Here is a 21,741-nt window from a genome sequence, read left to right on the forward strand (position 1 = left end):
GATCGAACTGGGGGGGAAAGGCAGAATTTGGCAACACTTTTGTTTTGGAAATACCCTCCCTGTGTTCTTGGTTGAGTGCAAACTGGGAGAACCCCTTCTAGAAGGATATATATGTGTGTGTGCATGCACGCGCGTGCGCCCATACACGAGTATAAATGCATACACACGTTTACCCGCAGGAACCACACTTTTAGCAACTAGGACCAAAATACAGAAGAGCAATCTGCCTCAGTCCAGGAAAAGTAGTCGATGTCAGAGTCAATACAGGGCACACAGTGGATGACCGAGTCAGCCCAGGACACACAGCGGATGACCGAGCCAACCCAGGACACACAGTGGATGACCGAGTCAGCCCAGGACACACAGTGGATGACCGAGTCACTCTAGGACACACAGTGGATGGCAGAGTCAGCCCAGGACACACAGTGGATGACCGAGTCACTCTAGGACACACAGTGGATGGCAGAGTCAGCCCAGGACACACAGTGGATGGCAGGACCAGCCCAGGACACACACTGAGTCAGCCCAGAAAACACAGCGGATGACAGACTCGCTGGACACACACTGGGTCAGCCCAGAAAACACAGCGGATGACAGACTCAATCCAGGACACACAGTGGATGACAGAGTCAGCCCAGGACACACAGTGGATGACCGAGTCACTCCAGGACATGCAGTGGATGACAGAGTGCGCCCAGGACACACAGTGGATGACCGAGTCAGCCCAGGACACACAGCGGATGACCGAGCCAACCCAGGACACACAGCGGATGACCAAGCCAGCCCAGGACACATAGTGGATGACCGAGTCAGCCCAGGACACACAGTGGATGACCGAGTCACTCTAGGACACACAGTGGATGGCAGAGTCAGCCCAGGACACGCAGTGGATGACCGAGTCACTCCAGGACACGCAGTGGATGACAGAGTGCGCCCAGGACACACAGTGGATGACCGAGTCACTCCAGGACACGCAGTGGATGACCGAGTCAGCCCAGGACACACAGTGGATGGCAGAGTCAGCCCAGGACACACAGTGGATGGCAGAGTCAGCCCAGGACACACAGTGGATGACCGAGTCAGCCCAGGACACACAGTGGATGACCGAGTCACTCTAGGACACACAGTGGATGACCGAGTCAGCCCAGGACACACAGTGGATGACCGAGCCAACCCAGGACACACAGCGGATGACCGAGCCAGCCCAGGACACACAGTGGATGACCGAGTCAGCCCAGGACACACAGTGGATGACCGAGTCAGCCCAGGACACACAGTGGATGACCGAGTCACTCTAGGACACACAGTGGATGGCAGAGTCAGCCCAGGACACACAATGGATGGCAGAGTCACTCCAGGACACACAGTGGATGACCGAGTCAGCCCAGGACACACAGTGGATGACCGAGTCACTCTAGGACACACAGTGGATGGCAGAGTCAGCCCAGGACACACAGTGGATGGCAGAGTCAGCCCAGGACACACAGTGGATGACCGAGTCACTCCAGGACACGCAGTGGATGACCGAGTCAGCCCAGGACACGCAGTGGATGACCGAGTCAGCCCAGGACACACAGTGGATGACCGAGTCACTCTAGGACACACAGTGGATGGCAGAGTCAGCCCAGGACACACAGTGGATGGCAGAGTCAGCCCAGGACACACAGTGGATGACCGAGCTAGTCCAGAGGAAATAGTTGCTGATGGAGAGGACTGAACTCTGCTTGGCCAAGAGAAACTAGCCTATAAACAAATCACTCCAAGGAAAACAGTTGATGAAGAGGCCAGACTACAAGGAGTGAGTGACTCTTTGAGTCTGGAGAGCAGGTGATTACCAAGTCACCCCAAGGAAAGCAGTGTGCTAAGTCAGTCCAGGGAGAACAGTCGAAGACCGAGCTAGTCCAGGGAAAAGAGTCGATGACCAAGTCCTTCCAGGAGAAAGAGTGTCGGTCCCCGTCAGAGCAGGAAAATTGGTTGATGGCTGAGTCAGCCCAGAGGAAAAACAGATGACCAAGTTAGTCCAGGAGAAACAATGACCGAGCCACTCCGGGAAAAGAGTTAACCAGCCAGTCATTCCAGGGAAAAGAGCTGGTGATGGACAGGACTGAAATCTCCTTAGCCCAGGGAAACCAGCTTATGAGCAAATCTTGCCGAGGAAAACAGCCGATAAAGAGATGGCCGGTAGTGGGCGATCCCGAGTCTATAGAAAACTTGGAGTAATCAAGTGACTCCACAGAAAACAGTCAAGGACTAGGATCAGTGAAAAGAGTCAATGACAGAGTCAGGATAAGGAAAAGCAGTCGATGACCGAGCCATTCCAGGGAAAATAGTCAATGACCAAGTCATTCTAGGAAAAATAGTTGATGACTGACTCATTGTAGGGAAAATAGTCAATGACCGAGTCATTCTAGGCAAAAATAGTCTATGACAGATTCAAGGAAATGCAGTCGATAACCAAGTCATTCTAGGAAAAAATAGTCGATGACAGAGTCATTCAAGGAAGAGCAGTGGAAGACCGAGTCATTCCAGGAAAAAATAGTCGATGACAGAGTCATTCAAGGAAAAGCAGTCGAAGACCAAGTCATTCCAGGAAAAATAATCGATGACAGAGTCATTCAAGGAAAAGCAAAGACTGAGTCATTCCAGGAAAAACAGTCAATGACAGAGTCATTCCAGGAAAAACAATGACCAAGTCATTCTAGGAAAAGCAGTCGATGACTAAGCCATTCCAGGATTGATGACCCAGTCATTTTAGTAAACATAGTGGATGACTAAACCATTGCAGGAAGAGTTGATGACCAAGTCATTCTAGGAAAACCAGTGGATGACCGAATCGTTCCAGGAAAAATAATCAATGACAGAGTCATTCTAGGAAAAACAATCAACGACTGAATCATTCCAGGAAAAAGCAGGAAAAACAATCAATGACTGAATCATTCCAGGAAAAAAAGTAGATGACTGAGTCGTTACAGAGAAAACAGCTCATATTTGAGTCAAAGCAGGAAAAAGAGCTGATGACTCAGTTGAGGCAAAAGAGTTGATTAAAATGCCTGAAATAGCCCAGGAAAAGGAAAACTAGTGTGTGAGCAAATCACTCCAAGGAAACCACATGATGAAGTCATAGCAGCTAGTGAATGATTGCCTGGGGCTGGAAAACATGCTCAGGTTATTCTAAGGAAAACAGTCAAGGACTAAGTCAGGGAAAAGTATCAGTGAAGGAGTCATTCCAGGGGAACGAGTCAAGGACACAACTGTTCAAGGAATCAGTGGCTGACTGAACCACTCAAGGGAAGAGTCAATGACTTCCTCATTCCAGGAAAAAGTGTAGATGACTGAGCCATTCCAGGAGAAACAGTCGATGACCGAGTCATTCCAGGAAAAGCAGTCGATGACTGAGTCATTCTAGGAAAGAAAGTCGATGACCGAGTCATTCCAGGGAAAACAGTTGATGACCGAACCATTCCAGGGAAAACAGTCGATGACTGAGTCAATCCAGGGAAAACAGTCGATGACTGAGTCATTTCAGGAAAAATAGTTGATGGCCGAATCAGCCCAGGGAAGAAAGGCAGATGACCAATTTGTTCCAGGGGTAAACAGTCAATGACTGAAACACTCCAGGAAAAAGATCTGATTATGGCCATGACTGAAATCTCAGCCAAGAAAAACTGGCCTATGAGCAAAACACTGCAAGAAAAACAACTGATGAAGACATGGTCGACAGTGAGTGATCCCCTGAGTCTGGAAAACAAGTAATGATTGAATCATTCCACGGGAAGTAATCAATGAATAAGTCACGGAGAGAGTCAATGACCCGCTCCAAGGAGAATAGTTGATGATCAAGCCAGTTCAGGGAAAACAGTCAATGACCGATCCAGCCCAGGGGAAAGGATTGATTAGTGATGACTGATTCAGCCAGGAAAAAGAGTCGATGACCAAGTCATTCCAGGGGAGAGAGTCAATGACCAAGCCAGCCCAGGGGACACAGTCGATTACTGAGTCCAGGAGAAATAGTCGATGATCTAGTCACCCTACAGCAGAGGGCTGATAAATGATGACTGAGTCACTCCAGGGAGAAGAGCTGATGACCAAGTCATTGCAGGGGAAAGAGTCGATGACCGAGCCAGTCCAGGGTACCAGTCGATGACTGAGCCGGAGCAAGGGACAGTGAAGTCTGTCTAGGAGAAATAGTCAATGACCTAATTACCGTAGGGGAGAGAATGGTGAGTGAGTCACTCCAGGGAAAAGAGTTGAGGACCAAGTCATTCTAGGGGAAATAATTGATGCCCGAGCTGGCACAGGGGACATAGTCGATTACCGAGCCAGTGCAGGGGACATAGTCGATGACCGAGTCACTCCAGGGAAAATAGCTGATAACCGATTCATTCTAGGGAAGACCTTGATGACCAAATAATTTCTCTCAGTGAAGGGTATCAGAAAACAAGTGTCATTCCCAGAAACACCGCCAGGAGGACAAACCAAGGTTCCCTCCACCCAGAGAAGACAAGGGACAAGGAGTCACTCCAGGGAACAGAGAGGATGATCCAGGCATCAGGGGAAACGCCGGAGTCCGTCCGGGCAGCACATGGATGCTGAGAGGACAGACTCCGTCAGCCCAGGGAAAACAGTGAATGGCTCTGTCCTTCAAGGGAAACAGTGCGATGACAGGACAGGAAGGGACTGCCTCAGTGCAGGGAAGGCCGGGGACCACAGGGTTGCTCCAGGGGGCACAATCGAGTACCGAGCGCCACGCCAGGAAGAGCAGTTGATAACCGAGTCAGTCGAGCACACACTCTGGGACCTGAGCTGCACCAGGGGAAACAATCGATCACCAGATGACAGGGGCCGCCCTCACGCCAGGAAAACCAGTGGATGACCGAGTCACCGAAAAGAAAACACCTGCTCCAGGGACAGGTGGCCCGCACCTCTGTCCAGGAAAAGCCATCTCTGACTCAGATACGGAAGCACGGAGGACACCGTGTAGTGAGGACGCAGAGCTTACACCTGTGTAGCCCAAACCCCGGCAAGATGCAGAGCACAGCTCGCACCAGAGGGCTCCCCGGGGCTTTCCCAACATCGACCCCCGCCACAGCCAAGGCGACACCCACTCAACCTTCCCGGCAGCAGAGAACAGCCCGTTGTAAGACGGGATCGGGCAGGTGCACAGCCGCCCAGGGCTCCCCGCGTGCGGCACAGTGTCCACAGGGGCATCTGTGGGGTAGGACTCTGTGCCGCCGGGATCTTGCAGGTGCACAGCGGCTCAGTGTCCACCGGGGCATCGCCCATGGGGATGGACTCGGTGAGGATGGGATCGTGCAGGTGCATAGACGCGCAGGGCTCCCCACGTGTGGTGCAGTGTCCACGGGGACATCACCGGTGGAGTGGGTCTGTGCGGACGGGATCTTGCAGGTGCATAGACACGCAGGGCTCCCCACGTGTGGTGCAGTGTCCACGGGGACATCACCGGTGGAGTGGGTCTGTGCGGACGGGATCTTGCAGGTGCATAGACACGCAGGGCTCCCCACGTGTGGTGCAGTGTCCACGGGGACATCACCGGTGGAGTGGGTCTGTGCGGACGGGATCTTGCAGGTGCATAGACACGCAGGGCTCCCCACGTGTGGTGCAGTGTCCACGGGGACATCACCGGTGGAGTGGGTCTGTGCGGACGGGATCTTGCAGGTGCACAGCCGCGCAGTGCCCACAGGGGCATCGCCGTGGGGATGGACTCTGTGCGGAGGGGATCCTGCAAGTGCATAGACGCGCAGTGTCCACCCGAACACTGCCCGTGGGGATGGACTCTGTGTGGACAGGATCCTGCAGGTGCATAGACCCCCAGGGCTCCTCACGTGCGGCACAGTGTCCACGGGGGCATCGCCAGTGGGGTAGGACTCTATGGACGGGATCCTCCAGGTGCACAGCCACACAGAATCCACCCGAACGCTGCCCGTGGGGATGGACCCTGTGTGGACAGGATCATGCAGGTGCATAGACGCACAGAGCTCCCCCCGTGCGGTGTCCACCAGACATAGAAATTAGCCAGTTACGTAACTCTGTCCCCAACCATTTACCCTAGACCCCCAGTCAGGTCTCAGGAGCTTCCTCTCTGCTTCCCCCTTCCTATCCCAGACTGAACCTCGCAAATCCTACAAAACCCAGCCTGTCACCTTTGGAGCTCACCCTCTGTGACCTCAAGACCTCAATTCAGCAGCAACACCATCTTCTTAGCTTCTTCCTCCGGCCGAGATGTGCAAACTGGCTTGACCCCAAGCTGAAGTCAACCGAGTGCTTACTCTTCTCTTCCCCCAACAGGACAGTCCTACTGCCTGACAGTCGTTCAAAGCCTGAAAACCAGCCTTCCAACATCTGCAGCAAGAAGGCACATTAGCCATTAACCCTTCAAGAGCCAAAGTGTCCTTGATCCCTTCCCTATGTTTCTCTTTGTTTCAACTGTGCACCAAATGTGCTAAAATCCACTGCTTTTAAATGAATTCGAACATCATCATAGGACACTCTTCAGGATGGAATTCTGCATCTAGAACTTCTGCTCTGGCCCACATACCCAATACACACATCTATACAACTGGTCACTCCGTGTTCTCTATCAGCACAGAGCTCAACTGGGGGGGGGGGGATATGCGGGAAACACAGCTACTAAGAGCTGGTTCAAGGCCATTAATTCCCTTGTCAGCAATTGAGCTTTTGGTTTCTTTAATACCTTCCCCGTCCTTTTTTCCACCTTCCCTTCCCCTTTCCTGTCGCCTGCATTTATTTGGCTATGTAAACTCTTTTCTTGCATTATGTAAATTTGTAAATTGTGTTTCCTGCTTTTTTTTTTTCTTTGCACTGACTCACATATCCTTTTATTAGCATCCCTCACCCATCAAGTTTCTGTTTTGCACTATTTCGTGCTAAAGGCACAAATCTCATGGCCCACACCTTTTCAGAGGGCAAGAAAAGTTGAGTGGTCTTTTTACTGAGGTTTTTGTGTATCAACTGCCCTCGAAGTACTGTCTCTCATTCTTATTCTGAAATGTGTATGTCTGTGATTATGTAAGAATAACAGGTCACCTCTTCAAATATAATTTACAGCTTGTTGACTCTAAAACTCAGGCATTAGCTGTCTTGGTGACGGACACTTGGTAGAGGTTTCCTCTAGCGTGATATAGCAATAAACATGCTTTCCATTAACAATGGAGGACCCCAAAATTACTTAAAAATAAAGCAAATGTATGAGCTCACATAACAAAACGTCTAGTAATAAGGTGACTCCCCGCTGAGCCATACACTGGTCTGCTCAATTTTCTTCTAATAGTATATACGTTTCATTAATTATTAAGCTCATGTGGAATTTGCTTATAAATATGGTTGGATGTAAGAAGATTTTTTTTTAAATTCCAAATAGACAGCCGATGATGACAGAGTCATTTATCAAATAAATCAATCTTATGTGTTCTGCCTTACTGAATTCCACTGTTGGCTTGATTGTATATATATTTAATATAGATTCTTTGTTACATAGTTAATATTGGCATGTATATATATATTCTTAGATACTCATACATCTGTCAGCAGTATCTTGTTTAATATATCTCTCCACTTCTTCAGCTGCGGTAGTGTTAAAATACTATCTATTTTAATAATTAAAATATTAAATAGTATCTGCCTTAATAATAATTAAAATACAATCTACTTTAATTAACAGGAACTTTATGTTAAGTTTTGATTTCTGGTAAAATGTATTTCTGTGCACACAGACATCACTGTACGAACACTTCTTTTTCACAAAAGATTATTGGCATATGAAGAATATTTAATCCTTTTCCTCCACTCCTCCCACTCTTTGGGATTTTATTGGCATGCCTTCAATTTGTATATTCATGCTTTTATAAAATTAAATATTCAAATCCTGGACAATGGACTATCTCTACAAATGCTCAGAGTTTTTATTTTGTACTTAGGATTTTATAGATTTCTGCATATATGTCCTCAATCTTTCTTATTCAATTTATTTCTATGAAGTGATCATTATCAGCATTATTAGGAGTTGATAATTTTCTTCATTGTTTTCTATGAAATTATTACCATTGCAGAGAAGCAAAAATACTGATTTGTGTATTTAACTTGTATTGATGTTATTTTAGTCTGTTAAGATTGACTTAATTTCAGATTGCTTTTACTTCTCTCCAAGTAGACTGCAGATAAAAGTAATTTTGTCTCATGTTCTCATATTAAAAGAAATTTTATCAGGGACGCCTGGGTGGCTCAGTTGGTTAAGCATCTGCCTTTGGCTCAGGTCAGGATCCCAGGGTCCTGGGACGAGGCTCCACATCCGGCTCCTCTCTCAGCTCGCCCTGCTTGTGCTCGCTCTCTGACAAATAAATAAATAAAATCTTTGTAAAAAAAAAAAATTTTATCATCTTCGTTTGTGTTTTATTATCTAAAGTAAACAAAAAGTTTTATAATAGTGATGAAAACTGATGTCACCATCCTGGACCCAAACAGAATAGACATTTTCCAGAATCACTATTAGAGTTGATTGTTATTTTGGGTCAATACTATTTACCATGTATAAGCAGTTTCTTTCTCCATCTGTCTCACTTAGATTTTTTGTCTTTTTGTTTAAGTAGGCTCCACGCCCAGTGTGAAGTGCAACGTGGGGCTTGAGCTCACAACGGGAGATCAAGACCTGAGCGGAGATCAAGAGTCAGATGCTTAATCGACTGAGCCACCAAGGCACCCCTAGATTTTTTATTGGTAAGGGCTGTTGTACTTATCAAATCTCTACATGACATCGACAGATGTAATTACATGGATATGACTCACTTTTAATTTTTATTGTCACTAATTATATTGATATAATTCCTGAAGTTGCAACTTTTTTTCATTTATGAAATTTTGATTATATTATTCTTTGGAGCTCTATCCATATAATGCCTGCCAACATTTTTTTTTTTAAGATTTTATTTATTCATTTGAGACACAGAGATACAGAGAGAGAGAGAGAGCATGAGCAGGGGGAGAGGCAGAGGGAGAGGGAGAAGCAGAGTCCCCGCTGAACCAGGAGCCCGATGTGGGGCTCGATCCCAGGACCCCGGGATCATGACCTGAGCCGAAGGCAGACGCTTAACGACTGAGCCACCCAGGCGCCCCTCTGCTTGGCTTTTTCTGTCCTTTCCTGTATTCATAAAGAAAATTATGCTATTTTGTTGTTTTAAATTTTGCCATGCAATCTTTTAATTACTGTTATACTCATGTAAAAAAATGAATTGACCCCATTTGCATATTTTCTATTGGAGAGTAACGTATCATGCAACCCCAAACTATGCCAATTTGGCATAAGGAGTATTTTGAATTGAAGGTAATTGAGAAGCAGACACAAGAAAAGCTCCTGGTGATCCCCTATTTGCTTAAAAGCAGGACAAGAATTTGCAAAGGTGTCTCTCCGCCCCCTTTACCTGGAAGGACAAAGGTGAATCCCTGTAGAGAACTTCAGACCCATTGGCCTGGAGAAGGCACCAGAGGAATCTCCGTGCAAATTCCACTAACTAGCCTTTATCCCCACCTATTGAAGCCCTAAAGGGTTTTCCTTTGGGGGGGGGAATTTCTCCATAATACACTGTTGTTTGTTGAAGATGCGGTATAGCTGGAATTCTAAGTCATCTGGGGGACTCATTTTCCCTGGGTATCTCCCGTGTGTATAGGAGGTGTACATGTTAATAAACTTTTTGTTTCTCCTCTTGTTAATCTGCCTTTTGTTACAGGGGTGTGAGCCAAGAAGTCAGAAGGGTAGGCAGAGAGAAATTTATTTTTCCTCCCCTGCTCTGCTGCCTCCAATGTTTTAAACTGGAGCCTCTCAAACTTGAGCATGCATTAAAGATCACCTGGAAAGCTTCTTAAATGGTAGATTCCTCTCTCTGTGCCTCATCCCTGCACCAAATGTACTCCATTCAGTAAGACTGATGGGGATCCTGACGATTTCTAACAAGCTTCCAGGTGATGCCTACAGTCCTGGCCCATCCCCACTCTTAGAAATGCCATAAATTACTTTGGAATTATTAAATAAGGAAATATAAATCAACCATTAAACCATCTACTGCAACTTCTAAGAGCAGTTTTTTTTTTAAAGCTTTTATTTATTTGAGAGAGATAGAGAGCACATGCAGGGGGAGCAGCAGAGAGAGGGAGAAGCTGACTACCCCGCTGAGCAGGGAGCCTGGACCTGGGGCTCCATCCTAGGACCCTGAGATCATGACCTGAGCTGAAGGCAGACACTTAACCCACTGAACCACCCAGGCAGCACACACATTGGGTTTTTTTTTTTTAAAGCTTAAAGTTTCCTATATTCTCCACATCAATTGTGAAAGGTTATGTTTTCTCAGGAATCATCCACTTCCCTGTATTATCCAGTAAGTGATACTTCATATTCTCCTACAACTCCTCCATTACACTTGTAAGATGTTCTTGAATGAAGGCACATTTCAGCATTTCCATAACTGTCCAAATAGTTTGGAAGGTCTGTGCTACTTTAGACCGTTCAAAGAAAATTTGGAGGGTTTCATTTGGTTTCATTCTGCCTTTTTCAATGATTAAAGGCTGCATTTCCCAATCAATTAAATCACTTCTTACTAGAGAAATTATTATTCTCTGGATATATACCAAATACAAGAGTTGGTGAGGGATTTCTCACAGTTAATTAGTAAAAAGGCAATCCGTTATTTCCACAAAGCATATTTTCTGTCCCAAGGACAACACGATACATACAAATAGAAAATACGTAAACAGCAGCATACCATTAACCAAAAAACAATGGCATGAATTCTGTGCTACTAGGGTCCAGTGTGGAATCCCATGTCTAGATACTATGATAGAACACTATGAAATCCTTCACGTCATGAGCCATCAAACTCATCTTTGTGTCACCTCCATTGGTCGAGCTTACCACCTAACAAACTTTTGAAGAGATGTGATCGCCCCATCCTCCGCAGCAGTACCACTCAGAGAGACTTCTGCTCGGATTCTGAAATCTACCAGTCAACCCAAAGACGATGCGTAGATTTTCCAGACTTTGTAGCTAGCCTCATAATCATGAACAGTATCCCATTAAATTCCTCCAGGTTAAAACTGGATACAGATTGTTTTTGTGGATCTTATCAACATTCCACACTGTGGGCTGTCCAATGAAGTACTCTTCCATGACATAAAAATGTGTCAAGGGGGGGCGCCTGGGTGGCTCAGTCGTTAAGCATCTGCCTTAGGCTCAAGGCTCAGGTCATGATCTCAGGGTCCTGGGATCGAGCCCCATATCGGGCTCCCCGCTCCGCGGGAAGCCTGCCTCTCCCTCTCCCACTCCCCCTGCTTGTGTTCCCTCTCTCGCTGTGTCTCTCTCTGTCAAATAAATAAATAAAAATCTTTAAAAAAAAAAAAATGTGTCAAGGGACTATGTAGATGGTTTCCACGAGAAGGTCGCCATAAACATATACCGCATTTCACAAGGTACATTTTAAGAAGACTCTGACGCCATTCACACCCATCATCCTCACCCAGGTTACCACCTACCTGCAAATGCATTTCCTGATTAGTTTGTGAAAAGCAGCCAGACAGGAATTGCTTTGCTTGCTTCTAATTGGTGACTGGTCCAAACTGCATGGAACGTGTGGGTTCAGGAAATGCTTGACAATATGATACGCCTCCAGAATCCACTCCAAGACCCAAGATCTCTGCTGATTTTGCTTCTGTCTCTACAGAGATATCACCAAGATGGCTTTTGGGTTCAATGCCAACTGTTGTCTTTTTTAAAAATCACATGCTGGGGCACCTGGGTGGCTCAGTCAGTTGAGTGCCTGACTCTTGATTCTGGCTCAGGTCATGATCTCAAGGTCGCGGGATCGAGCCCCGTGTCAGGCTCTGTGCTCAGCGGGGACTCTGCTTGAGGATTTCTTTCTCTCCCTCTGCCCCTCATCCCCTATCCCCTTCTCTAAAATAAATAAATCCTTTAAAAAAATTACAATGCCAATTTGACCCACTTCTTTATCCCCTTCGGACCTAAAATCCCCCAAATCACTGCTGAGATGATGTTACTTGAGCCGTCTATTCCGTCTTCTTATCTAATATATCTTATGGTGTTATGACCCCGGATTTTTACCTCTTATTTTGTTTCTACTATTAACTGCTCCCTGTCTAGGACCCTTTATCCTTATTTCCATGAGACAATGCTATGTTTATAATCAACAATGTAATTGACAATGTTTATAATCAGCATTTTATAGGACATTTCCAATTGTGCATGACTCTGTTCAGCTATCTGATCCTAGACTTGAAATTCTTGAAAAAAGGAGAAAACCATAGTCCATACATCTTTTTTGTCATAGTTGTGTGGTAGCTCAACATTTTTTTAATCAAATTGAACCCTGGTGGAATTTTTTTTTAGGACGTGTTTCTGTTTCTCAAAGATCCTTCATTATAAACCTTTTCCTCTGGAATTCTATCTAAATCATGTTACCAACTTCCTATCACAATTCACCATTATTTTATAGCCTTTTTCTAGATTATGAAGCAGACTGTACAAGTTCACTTCTCAATTTTTACAGTTTCAAATTAAAGACAAATAACATAGGAATTATAAAGAAATTACATCTTTTAAACTGTATTCTGTGTTTTCTTTAATTGAAATGACAGTTTTTAACAAGCTGTTCTTGTTTAGTTGCAACTAGTTTGGTAAATAAGAACATTTGTGTTTTACGCCTGACTGAATAAACAGTGCAGACCAAAACAAAAAAAAAAAAAAGAGAGAGAGAGAGAGAATAAAAAAGAAAAGCGTGTTATATTCTGAGCATCAGATCCAAGCAACAGGATTGCAAGCCCACAGACAACATGGGCGGTGACACAAAAGACTGATTTCTACAGTTGAAAACATAACTTAGCAACCAAGACCCACGCAAAAGCAGCGAGTGACCGGTCAGGTACAGGTTCCCAAAACACAACTGTGCCCACTTCTATCAGTCAATCAAAAAACCAGTACAGGTAGAAAACAAATTGTTGCTTCCTTTGAGATTGTAACAAACGCAGGGTGCAGTATGTGATTTCGATTTTATCTGCAGAGTTTATCACACTATCTCCCGTTAACTCAGTGACTATCACGGGAGTGAGGAACATGGCCCCAAATTAGAATTTTCAGGAGATGTGGCCAAAGAGTACATAGGTTCAAACTCCCCAGCGAATTTACATAAAATTCTATGTTTCAGGAATACCTCTAAGTGGCAATTCTCACAAACTCACGGTCTCAGGATTCCTTTAATCTTAGAGACAACTGAGGATTCCGAGAGGGTGAATCTCTTTGTCGTTTCCCACAGTGGAAATTAAAACTGAGACATTTCCAGAATATTTACTTAGTAATGCTATGTGAGAACATCAATAACGGATTTGTAGAATATCAGCACATTTTACGAAACAAAAAAGTATAAGGGTGTCATTGTTTTTACACTCTTGAAACAAATCTCTGTAATGCCTGGCTTTATAAGTGGCTGGATTCTAATATTTGCTCCTGTATTCAATCTGCCGTCATATGTTGTTTTTGAGTCTCTGAAAAGAATCCACTCTTGCATAGCAGAGGAGTACTTTAATAGCTTTTTCAGATAACTGTGGACATTTTTCCTTGACATCACATCCACATCCTATTAAAGTAGTTTCTGAACGATTACTTGACGTTTGGAATCTATAGCCAGTATTAATAAACGTTTCATATGCTGTTATATTAAAATCCATGGGTATACCTTGCATTTCAAAAGGTATTTTAGCCATGCATGATTTTGTAACATGACGCAGTATTCGCATACAAAATATTGCTTCCGTATGTTTTGCAGATCCTCTAAATATTTGTACATCGTACTACAGAGTATTAAAAACCTCAATTGTCAAAATCACTACTGATGTCCTCAGAATAGTCTAAGCACTGAAGAACTGTCAAAGATTACTATCACTTGTTGTTCTTGAGAGTGACCAGTTCACTTTCATCACTTTCAAAAAAAACAATGTCTTCCAAATTATCCAGTCCAAAGTGTAACTGGCAGTCATTCTTTCAAGTGGAAATGACATTCCACAAGAAAAGCGACCCATTGAGCCCAAGACTAAATAATGAGATGAGAGCTTTCCCCCACGAAAACCATGACATTCTGTGATGAGTCTACACACGCTTCCCATTTTGCCACACTGAACATTGATAAGACTTATACCCCGGTATTGAGACTTGATGACATTGAGATTGTTTCCTGCTTTGTGAAGGGCGTTCTTAAGTGAAACAGGGTTGTCAGAAACTAGCAACGTAAAGCAGGAAAGAACAAAATGACAACTCACACAGTTTAGTATCGCTGCATTGATATGCACTAAGGTACTGAGGATCTGTGAATCACACTTCAAGACACCACAGTTTAGTATCTTCGGGGTCACTGGTTCCTACCAGTTTTTTTAACTCTATATATGGTAGGTGTTTTTTCTTTTCAGATAATTGTTCTTGATTTGACAGATTTTTAAAAGGTCTGTGTCCGATGTATGGAAAGCTGTCTTGAGCTATGCATGGTCTCCTCCCGTGTATGAAGCATCTGCATTTGCAAAATGTGCTACAAACCCTTCAAGCCAGGAAGGATCTTGGAAAAGTAACAGAGTGAGTGGCAAAACTGTTGCAATGCATAATCATCTTCCAATCTCCAGAGTGAATAATGCTAAGCTCTCAAGAATTGTTGAGTCATGAATTATAACAAAATGATTGATCTAGAGGAGGTGCTAGGTAGAAAAATTGCTTGCCTGGTGAAACGGAATTAAGCTGGGCTCAGGAAAAGCGCAGAATGAAGAGAGGCCATGTTCATGCCAATCCATCACTAGATGTCTGCAAGGAGGCTGGTGGTGCCAGGAGAAGTCTTACCGAGTTCTTAAGAGGAATTCAAAAGGCCACAGAGAAGAGGTTCAGAAAAGAGAAAAAATGCAAAGCTAATGACTTGTATAATCACCCTTTTGTGAGATAACGGGTGAGAACAGCCAATTAACAACTTGGACAATACAGATTTTTGCTAGTGGCGAAGAATGCTCAAAAGAATATTCCTACTTGCTCATCCCAACATGAATGAGATTAAATGTGCTCTTGGGGGCCCTTTCTGCTGGCCAAACTATGGTGGCATTCTCTACCTCTAGAACCCGCTCGGGGAATAAAAGATCTCACTGGAATACTGATGGGTCCTTCCTTCCAAAGAAACAAATTCCTTTGAGAATCTTTTTTTTTTTTTTTTAATATTTTATTTATTTATTTGACACAGAGAGAGAGAGAGAGAGAGACAGCTAGAGAGGGAACACAAGCAGGGGGAGCCGGAGAGGGAGAAGCAGGGTCCTGGCAGAGCAGGGAGCCCAATATGGGGCTTGATCCCAGGACCCTGGGATCATGACCTGAGCTGAAGGCAAATGCTTAAAGACTGAGCCACCCAGGCGCCCCTCCTTTGAGAATCTTAAATGCACACCTGCATGTACCTAATTTGATGAACTATATCAAGGGATTCTTAGACCCTCCAAAGTTTACCCATGATGTCAAGTTAAGAATCCCTATATAAGGGCTATCAGACTGATGTTTATTCCAAAGTTCAATGTCCCTAGAACGTTTTCCAAGCATCGTTAATGGAATCATCCTTAATTTGAAAATGTTGGGATACTGCAGCCTTCCCTGAGCAGATGAGGATGTTACTTTTAACTCCTTACGCTACAATACATATCCTTTGACTTCTGGAAATTTCAACTTGGAATACTTAATGTACTTAATGTGGACTACATTTTAAGCAGAAGTAGCAGCCAAAGCAGCTCTGAAGTGGCTCAGCCCCTCATTTGCCCTGCCAGTCTTCAGCTTATAATTATGCAAATGAAACCTTGCCTTTTGCTAGAACTCATAATTCACACCCTAAGGGCTATCGGTCGACAACTGTTTATTGAAAAGCTGCCACGCATCCAGGGTTCTGCCAGGCCCTCCCAATCCATGCCATGGCACACTATCAAGGAATGCACAATGCACATGAAAAGTCAAGGCTCCTATTAGAAGGAATTATTGAAAAGGAAAAGACTAGGTGTAATCGAGTCCTGAGCCAGAGACTTGATTGGAATATCAGTTGGAAGTGCTACAGAGTTCAGGGAAAAGGGATGTTTGAGGAAGGCACGTCACTCCCCTGCAGAAATTGGATCTGGGGTAAATGGTTGGGGACAGAGTTCCATAACTGGCTAATTTCTATGTCTGGTCCTTTCGGGGGAGGTTGTGTATCATCCCTGACATCTACGTGGACAGGCCCTCTGGGGTCTACAGATTATTAGCTTGGTATGTTCAAGGCCATTTGGCATTTCTCCCAAAGCAAACATTCTGATAAGGGCAACAGGAAATTCAAGACGAAAAATACAATATATACCCTATAACATAATGGCAAGGAATTTATCTTCCAGCTAAGGAATTATCTTACAGGTAGCTCTTTTTCTCTGCATCTTTTCCACTGCCCACCTAGACTGAATAAGAGATAAGGCATATTTATCCACCTAACTGGACATGTTACTGTCTCCTACTCTTCTATCAGATCATAGATAACCATCCAGAGGAAGAGCCACACTTTGTGTCAGTGACATCATCCAGTGGTTACTGGGTGTCTTCTACTAGTTGAGAAACGCAGTCGATATGTATGTGGATTTGTGTATGGGGGCTTGGGGGAAGACAGACGGATGCAGAAGATGCAAGAATAAAGACCCTATGCTTGATCCCCACACAGAGTTACAGGTTAGACAACGGAGAGCTGCCGAGACGAACCATCCTTAAACAGCGTCACTGGGCTACAATGGAGCCATGTTGAAAATGCTGAAGAAGCACAGACACACTGTCTGGAAGTGCCAAGCATCCTACTGACATTCTGCAAATGAGAATTTCATGAAAAAGAAGTGCAGATTGAGAGCCAAAACGCCTTCCTGCACTGCAGAAACTACCACGTCAAGTGGAAATCAATACGCAAGACAGTGCTGACAGTTGATGGTGATATAACACTTAACTGACCCTTAGAGAAGTCTAACCGCTAATGAACGTGTGCTATATTCCAGGCTGTACTTTCTCCTTTAATGGTCTGTGTAATTTTGGCAGTAGGCTATGTCAGTAAACAATAGAAAAGAGGCAAAATACGACATGTGTTAACAAAGCAAGTATAAGATATGTAAGGCTTTAAACTGACAGCAACAAAAAAAAACCTAACATATATGAAATAAATAAGTGATTTCATTTAAAAGGCAAATTAAGCCACAGTAAACTAACAGACAAATCTTGTAACGCATGATACAAATAGACAGGATACAAGCATTATCTTTCATAACAAGGACTATCATCTCAAAAGTTGGATTTTCTTCTGAGCTATTTTATGAATATTCATTCCATTGTGTTGCTCCCATTTCTAGATTTCTTGGTGGAAATGCCTTCAGGATGATAAACCTTGGTCAATGTGTAATCCCACTGGACAGACAATGACTAATGACTTTTGTAGCTCTAGTGCGAAGCTGACTTGTATTTCCACCCCGTATGCTTACTTAATGACAATTTTAATGGGATGGTCACTCAAATGAACAGAATGTGAAAATGTTCGTGGTACCGAAAGGATTGGAAAAGTGTCCTGGCCAGTGGTTCTCTATACTGTCATTCTATGAAAGACCAAAGGGCTGAGTTAGTAGAAAATGCCTTTGATCCAGGAAATAAGTGGGGTTCATGCATTTTTTATTAGTGAATAACTAAAAACCAGCACTTTTTTTTTCCCCTCAAAAAGTCACTTATGGAATAATCTAACCCAGTCGAAATAAATTCACTTCACATTTGGGTTTTAAAACTTGTTAATTTCAAGTTTCTCATTAAGGCCCTTCTTCCTCTCCAAGAGCTGAGTCTGCCATCACATGAACTCCCACCAACAGAGCATCCTCTTCCTCCACTCATTGTCTTCTACTCTGCCCTTTTTCCTGCTTGGAATGCCAAAGATTACACGGCACAAGAATGGCACAGCTGTGGCTAATTCTTAGTGCTGACAATTAGTATAATGCTTGTTCTCTGGTAATACAGAATTCCCTTATTTTATGCTTCTTCATCGACAAAGTCCAGACTTGAGGAGTCTGAAATCCAGGCCTACCCCAGGCTCAGCGTTCCGATCTCAGGTCTTGGTTTCTACTGTCAGGCATCCTGATGGACAAACCAGGCACCTAATTCCCTTGAGTGTACTATGCCTTAATGCCCTTCTTCATGACTTTCTTGAACACAAGGATATATGTATCTCATGGACAGAATGAACTAAATGAGCCTTGTCACTCACCGGGATTGACACCGCATCTTCCCTTCGCTCCTGATTTCAGCACCATGGTAGTGGACAGCACCACAACCCACCAACATCCCTAGCCGACTAGGGTCTCACTCCACTTAAGAGCTCAGGGGCTCCTGCCAGGAAGTTAACCCCTGGGGGTCACCCTCAACCCTACAGGATGTGGGGATCAGTGGATAAAGTACTTCATATCCTTGTTTCCCAACAAATTTTACCAAAAATGTCTCAATGAGCTTTTGTGAGAGGTTGAGCAATGCCCTTCCACTTCTAATGTGAAATGGTAAGATGGTTTTAGCCACATGGGTACAGACCTAATGTCCTACTGGCATTTCTTTTTATAAAGAAACACAAGATTAGCGTGTTTCAGAGGTACCTTTTCTGTAAGCAGTGTTTCAAAGTCAATAGCTGAAGATTTGGGGTGACTTTATATCCAGAGACTGGTTAAATAGGAAAAAGCCAGCTCCACTGTAATTTTGTCTGAAAAAGTGGTTGAAACAGAAATGGAAATTGCCATCAAACACAGAAGATTGCTTTCGTGCAATTTCTCTGTTTTATGTTCAAACACATTTATTTTCAGAAACATTGTCTGTCTCTTCCTTTCCAAGGGATCAAATTCACAACTTATTCTTGAGTCTCTTTGCTTCAATGGCCTCAGGATTAAGCTGTACAATACCTTGCTTCTTCAAAGCGCCCACATCCTGCTCCAGTGAAATTCCTGGAGAGACCACAGGGCATCTCTTAGAACAGACAACACCAAAGAGGCTTCACAGTTCCTCAGTGAACCCTGGATGGCAGAGCTTCATCTTGTATTCCTTTTCTTACAGATGCCCACGGGTAGGAAAACCATATTATACAGAGAAAGCCTTCAGAGGTCTGTGCCTAGGATCACAGAATGCAGCAGGATAAAAACCCAGATCAAATAACCCCTCACAAAGAACTCCTGCAGTTAACTACCCTGCATCTTCCATTGGCTCCACTTAGATGTAGCAAATTGCAGAGAAAAACGTCTATTTAGCTGTACCCACTTTCCCTGAATCTCATCCTTTCTCCAAAACCATCTGATAAATTGCCTTCCAATTGCTCAAATCTCCTCTGCTATCACAGATCACTCTCGGGGTTTGTTTCTATACAAAATCAACTCTTAAAATGACTGATCATCAACTTCCTGCTTTTCCCTCCAACTCCCAGTGTTCGGAACCCGTGTTTACTCTCTGCCTATTTGACTCAAGTTTCAGACATGTGAGAGAAAAACAACAACACTGGGCTTACTGGGAAAGTAGCTCTCAATTATTAATAAAAAGCAAACAAACAAAACAACATCACTCTTGTATTCTTTGAGAAGTGAGCATTGATTATTTTCAATTTTCACCAAATAGAAAGAAACATCTACAGTGCAAAACAGAAATAAACATGTGTCAACTACAATGATGGTGATGTGTTCAGCCCGCACCCATGGCATCCACCTGTATTAGAACCCATCTCATGCTGGCGGAAATAAACAAAGACCCTCCTCCCCTCCCTCAAATGAAAGCAAACAGAGACTGTTTATTCAGAGCTTGCTATAGAAAGGGAGGCAGTCACCATCACTTAGGCCTGACACAGACCCCCAAGGCAGGCTTCAGATGTGCAGGCTATTGGCCTGGGGAACTGCAAACCCTAACTAACAGTGCTCAGCTTGGGGCACACATTTCACTTTCTCTAGTTGGTCCTGAACTGGAAGAGAGGCAGACCATTCCAGCACGACTGCCGTAAAGGTTGGAGTTTGGACTCTAGAGGCGAGTGCTGAAGAGGTGACAGACGGGTCTGAGTACCATGGCCATATATGGTCTGTCCACTGCCCATTTGGACATTCAGTCTCTCTAGTTCATTTGCAAAGCCCCACCACTTAAAAAAATGTCCAGTTAGGATTAGTCATGAAATGTTTATTTGTATGAACAAAATAGAATTTAAAGAAACTCTAAATTGCAAATCATTTGTGAGCCAAACCAACAGAATTTCATAATGATCATAACTATAAGTTACTAACATGATTTCTAAAGGCTTGTAGGCATTGGAAGAGATCCCAGCAGTACTTGGAGCTCATTCTTCAATTTTCTAAATAAGGAAACTGAAGAACAGAATGGCAATTTGACTTGTCCAAGGCCATACAACTGATCAAAGTCGTGGTCTGGACCAAGTGTTCCATGCTCTGTGCACAAATCACAACTCGACCTCTAAAGTATTTTCATGCAGGGTGTTCTCAGGGGTGCCCCCTCTGCAATTAAGCTTTATTTTAAATTTAAAATTCATGGGACGCCTGGGTAGCTCAGTCGGTTAGGTGTCTGCCTTCGGCCCAGGTCATGATCCCGAGGTCCTGGGATAGAGCCCTGCATCGGGCTCCTTGCTCATCGGGGAGCCTGCTTCTCCCCCTGCTTGTGCTCTCTCTCTCTCAAATAAATAAATAAAATCTTTTTAAAAAACTTATTAAAAAATAAATACATTTGAAACGCACATGTGAAGTTAGTTAAAACTAGAGTCCTTGCCATACGTAAAGATTCTATTTGGCACTGTGTTCACTTCCTGTAAGCTATTTCACTCCTGAAATAAAATGGCAATGCCCAATTCTGCATTAACTGTTAGAACAGGCCACTCCACATGTGCACAGAGAATAGGACTTATTATACAATCAATAAAAACACATCTTGACAGGCATATCGAATATGTCCACAAAGCCCCCAACTTCAATATTGATTGAAGATGTCAAAAAGCAAAATACCAATTAGTTATATCTCATAATTTGCTAAAATTAAGGTGAGCCTGCCTTACAATTAAAGACAAGAGCATCTTCAGATAATTGTCTATGTGAGGGGGATTCTGTGATTTTTGTTTTAATCATTATCGGTGCACTGCACTTTCCTGCTCCCCTGCCTTGGCTTTCACGTGCATTTTGAAAGAAGTGAAGTCTATTTCTAGAAAGGGAATCTTGCAAACAAAGATCAAAGTGGAAATGTATGCAAATTCAGCGTTTCACCTTAATTACCTCACAAGTGCTTGTCAGCAGCCACTTCCAAGTTTTCGCTGATTAGCAAGCAATCCCAAATAATTATTATTTCATCTACAAGTACAATGATTCTGAGTCCTGGCTTCCAGCCCAGCAACTGCACTGCCTTCCACCCCTCCATCTGTTCCTCTGGAGCTATGCCACATCACATAGCCCATATTAGCAGCGACCCTACCTCACTTTAAAATAAATCTCCATACATTCGTTCCTTTATGATATCATGAGCCAGGATCTCTCGGAGCGTTACAGGTCACGAAGGTGCATAAAAGTGGCAAATGGGTTCCACAATGTGGCGAGAAAAACCTTCCATGCTCTCTCACTCGATTTCCGTCTCCCACCAAATGCACCTTTTCC

The sequence above is a fragment of the Halichoerus grypus genome, chromosome X, assembly GCF_964656455.1.
Source record: "Halichoerus grypus chromosome X, mHalGry1.hap1.1, whole genome shotgun sequence".
NCBI lineage: Eukaryota > Metazoa > Chordata > Mammalia > Carnivora > Phocidae > Halichoerus > Halichoerus grypus.